This window comes from Ipomoea nil, unplaced genomic scaffold (assembly GCF_001879475.1).
Source record: "Ipomoea nil cultivar Tokyo-kokei standard unplaced genomic scaffold, Asagao_1.1 scaffold2963, whole genome shotgun sequence".
NCBI lineage: Eukaryota > Viridiplantae > Streptophyta > Magnoliopsida > Solanales > Convolvulaceae > Ipomoea > Ipomoea nil.
The window spans coordinates 585,312-590,067 of NW_017619391.1; the positions used below are offsets into that span (position 1 = coordinate 585,312).

Sequence of the window (4,756 nt, forward strand, 5' to 3'; positions counted from 1 at the left end):
TAAATATTAGTAACATAAATCTATTTGACCGTTCAATACAAATTAAAGGGGGTGTATTCAATCATGATTTTTGTAGAGTTTTAAAGACTTTTAAAATGATAGATTTTAATAAACTTTGATTGACTTTCATAGAGTCGTTCAAAACTTTTTAAAACTTTATAAGACTCTATAAAAGTCTATATAAAAAACATTCATAGACTTTTATCAACTTTTTATTTTAAAAAGTCTACAAAAGTCATTGAAATTCTAAATTGAATACATCCTTACAAACTTTCAATGATTTAGATTCTTATCATTTACAATTTTCTTACAAAACATTTATAATATATCATAAAATTCTTCTTATTATATAGTTCTTCACCCACATCAACATTCTCAACATTATTATTTTTATCAATAGTACGTTGAGACTTATATGCTAATTACTTATATATATTATTAATAAACATCAACAAAAAAAAAAAAAACTATTTCAGTAGAAATTCATAACAATATTAAACAATAAAATTTATAATAAAAGACTTGATCAAATAAAATATTTAAAAATATAATTACAAGTTGCATAAAATAAAAAAATATAATATTAATAATATATATAAAATTATACTTATATATTGCTAGGCATCACGCAAAAAATTATTATTTGCAATAGCAATTTGAGACTGCAAACAACAACAAGGTGCTACTGTTTGCAACCCCAAATTGTTATTGCGAACAGTAATTCGCCGCTATTCGTAGTAGGTTGTTAAAAAAAAAAGAGAAAAATATATATTACGAATATAAACATAAAAATAATAAAAATCAAAATATATAATTATTTATATGAATATTATGAAACATATACTAAAATTTGACTATGAAAAATTTGATTTGTTCATGTATTTAGGGAGAATTAGAGAAAGTTAGGGATAAAAAAATTCATAGAAAAAAATAAAAATCAATATAAACAAGCAATAATGAAGTAAAAATAATATTATTTCGAATTTTTAGATGAAGATTCTAAAGTTTAGGAGAGAGAGAAAAAAATTGGTAGAGCTTAGGTATAAGGAAAATATAGGATAATGAAGAAAAAAATAATTTTATTAAATTTAGATAGGTTTATAGAGTTTAAGAGCATCCACATTGGTTGGGGAGAATGGGGGGATAATGTAAGAGTGATTAGGAAAGAGAATGTGGGAGGGGAGAGAAAAAAAAAAAGAAAAAACAAAACAAAAAAAAAATTAAAAAAAATAATAATAATAATCAGACGCGTCAGGCGCGCCTCCAGGCGCGTGCAGCGCACACGCCCGGCTTTTGCCCAAGGCTGTGCGCGAACGCGCACAGCCTTCCTTCTTCTTCTTTCTTTCTTTTTTTTTTTTTTTTTTTTTTCTGACAATATCCTCACATTTGCAAGACAATTATTTTTCAATTATCTCCCCTCCACACTAGCTATTATCTCATGTAGGGAAGAATTAATGCTGAAATCTCCCCACAATATACACAAGTGTGGATGCTCTAAATATGGAGAAAAAAATAGAGTCTAAATAGAGAGAGAAAACATCAAAGTTGTTAGAAAGAAAATTTGAAATCTTGGAGTTGATAGTTGGATTTCAACTATTTATATTTGAGAAGGAAAAGTCTACAAAAATCTTAAAATTAAAAAGTCAGCAAAAGTTCATAACTTTTTGAATACCACATGACTTTTAAAGACTCTTTAAAAGTCTTAATCGAATACCACACGACTTTTAAAGACTCTTTAAAAATCTTGATTGAATATCGCATGACTTTTAAAGACTCTCTAAAAGTTTGAATTGAATACCTCAAAACTTTTAAAGTTCATAAAAGTCTTTAAAACTCTTCCCTCTCAAACAAAAATTTTCCCTCTCAACTTTCCGCCTTTACGCCTTTCTCAACCCACCTCAACCTCCATCTCCTCTACCGTTCCTCCATCTCCAAAACCTAAATCCGTCGCCTACCGCTTACTACAAGAAAAATGCCCAAGACTCCAACGTCGCGACAATCATTCCCAACGCCTGGGTGTTTGCCGTCAAAATCGCTCGTCGACATCGCCGTCTCTGCTGCGCTACAAGTTCTATTACTCAAATCTTAAACCCTAATCCCTAAAATCTTAATTCTATTTATCCCTAAATCATAATTTCATTAATCCCTAAATTCTTTATGTGATAGTTATTTTTACGCACCTGTGCGGATGTATAGGTTCGTAAGTGTTAGTGTGGAGTTCTTGACTTTTTTCTGTGTTGATTTCAGATGAGCAATCAGTGGAGTAATTCTAAAAAGGCACCGGCTGGGAAAAGCCGATACATATGGTGGTAGTAGATCGGAGTTATCCAGTGAAGTGTTATTTGATGATTATGGACGACCTATTAATATTCCAGGTGGGAAGGAATAGAAGGGTTCTGAGAGTTTTCCATGGCCAGACTGACATGGACGTGCTATGTCAGGTTCGTGAATGTTATCGTAATGCATTATTGATATTTGCATTTGCTTGAATTGCTAGAATTTTGAATGTCAAATCTGCTGCTCTGTGATGAATTATAAATGTTCTCTATGCTTGTCTAATAATCTTGAAATTCACTATTCACAAGCACTTAGTGATGGGTTTGTGATCTTGTTTCAGATTGGACTTGATGGGATTAGAATACTTGAGCCTGCTACAAGCAGAACTCTAAAGATATATCAACTTGATAATGTGGCAAGATGGGAGGTAAATTAGTGTGTAGGTTCTATATATGAAATTATGATTTTATTTCCCTTCATGTTACCAAGAAGATAAAATTTGCATTTATATTTTTAATAGGTATTGGATTCATATATATTTGCATTTTGGACCAAAAGCTCTGTTGACACTGAACCTAAATAGATCGGGCTTAAATCAAACAGCTATACCACAAACAATATCCTGGATGTCGTGACAGCAGCAATTATTCAGGTTAAATTATCTCCTCTTTATTTATTTTGGGATAATTAAAAGTTAAACTGCCCAACATTTAGATCTCCATTCCTTCTTTTTCTCCCCTATTACTGTGCTTGTGTATGTGTCTTCCTAAATTAGTTATAGTCTAAATCTATTTTATTAGTGAATGCTGATATGTTGATGTTATGGTCCTGTTTTTTCTCCATTTATATGCCTCTGTCTATCATCAATTTGCCTTTCTACTTAGTCATGTGTGTTCTGTTTTGTTTACTTTGGGGTTTAACCTGTTACCAACTAATTACAGGTTCCCTGGTTTGGCTAAATGTCCATCCTGTTTACTTCTTTACATGAGTGATTGATCTATTTCTTATTTTTCTGATACATAACCTGAAGGCTGTTTATGATATAACAGGTCAATGAAATGGGTGAAACTAATAGACCTTCAAATCTTACCAGAGGTGGATCTGAGCAACTTGCATACATGAAGAAATGTTTTACTGATTGGATGAAAATAATGAGGCCACAAAATGAAGAGAAACATCACTGGGTAGAATTTTGAACATTATATTGATTTCAATGATTGTTCTTTTCTTTTAAACTACTAATATTAATATTAATTAGTACAAGATTTTTGTGTTTTAGTTTATGTTGGGCAAACTATTGAAAGCTTTTCATTTAATAGCTTCTTGATGAAGCAGTCACCAAGTTCAGTAATTGTAAGTATTCTTTATCTATTTTACTTATATTCATGTAAGATGAGTCAAAATAAAACTACAAATCATCATTACTTTGCTCTATTTTGGTTGTGGTTCCACATGTACATGCTACAGATTGAAGTGTTGGCACCATCTTCCTAATGAGGCTATTCAATCTGGGTGTATGAGCCATTTCATATACTTCAAATGGGAGCTTGGCCAAAGACAACTCTTACAAAGGACGCTAATTAGACTACGTATGTCAAATAGTGAATTTTTCTTATTTGACAGTTCTCTTGCCACATTTTTATATACTTCCTATCCAATATGTTCTTCTACATTGACAGGAAAAATGCTTGTGTCTATGTAATGAGAAGCATGAAGCACATAAGGTCTTTCTTTAAAATGTATCTTTGGTCACTACAATATTTAGATTTAGTGATTGGAATTGTTCATTGTATTTTAAAGTAGATGATGAATTTTTGTGTATTTTGAAATACTTTACATACTTGTAAAAGATGATTGTACTAATGAATTGATGCTTTGATATTTATGGCATTTGAATAAATTATTTTTATTATATTATTATGCTTAAAATCAAAATAGGTTAAAAACAACGGTTTAAAACCGTTGTCTATGAATGTGCGAACAATGATTTTTAACCGTTGTCTTTGATATATAAGACAACGGTTAAAAACCGTTGTCTATGCCTATGACTTTCAACAACACCGGTTTCAACAACCTTCAATAGACAACGATTTTTAACCGTTGTCTTTACTAGAAAAGACAACGGTTAAAAACCGTTGTCTATGTGCGTGACTTTTAACAACACCGGTTTCAACAACACTCAATAGGCAACGGTTCAAAAACTGTTGTCATTTCTAGAAAAGACAACGGTTAAAAACCGTTGTCTATGTGCGTGACTTTTAACAACACCGGTTTCAACAACACTTAATAGACAACGGTTAAAAAACAGTTGTCGTTTCTAGAAAAGACAACGGTTATTAACCGTTGTCTATGTGCGTGACTTTTAACAACACTGGTTTCAACAACGCTTAATAGACAACAGTTAAAACACCGTTGTCATTTCTAGAAAAGACAACGGTTATTAACCGTTGTCTATGTGCGTGACTTACAACAACACCAG

General features: G+C 31.2%; 1 long non-coding RNA gene across 3 annotated transcripts; it reads left to right on the forward strand.

Annotated features, from left to right (window-relative positions):
- Positions 1-1,848: 1,848 nt before the first annotated feature.
- LOC109162908 lies at positions 1,849-4,162 on the forward strand. Of its 3 annotated transcripts, XR_002051168.1 has the most exons (8): positions 1,849-2,068; positions 2,248-2,441; positions 2,618-2,704; positions 2,798-2,929; positions 3,327-3,461; positions 3,557-3,630; positions 3,745-3,866; positions 3,957-4,162. It is a non-coding gene; the product is annotated as an uncharacterized LOC109162908 (long non-coding RNA). The 3 variants fall into 3 exon arrangements; XR_002051169.1 differs by having other exon boundaries at positions 1,849-2,441; positions 3,542-3,630; XR_002051167.1 differs by having other exon boundaries at positions 1,849-2,441.
- Positions 4,163-4,756: the final 594 nt, after the last annotated feature.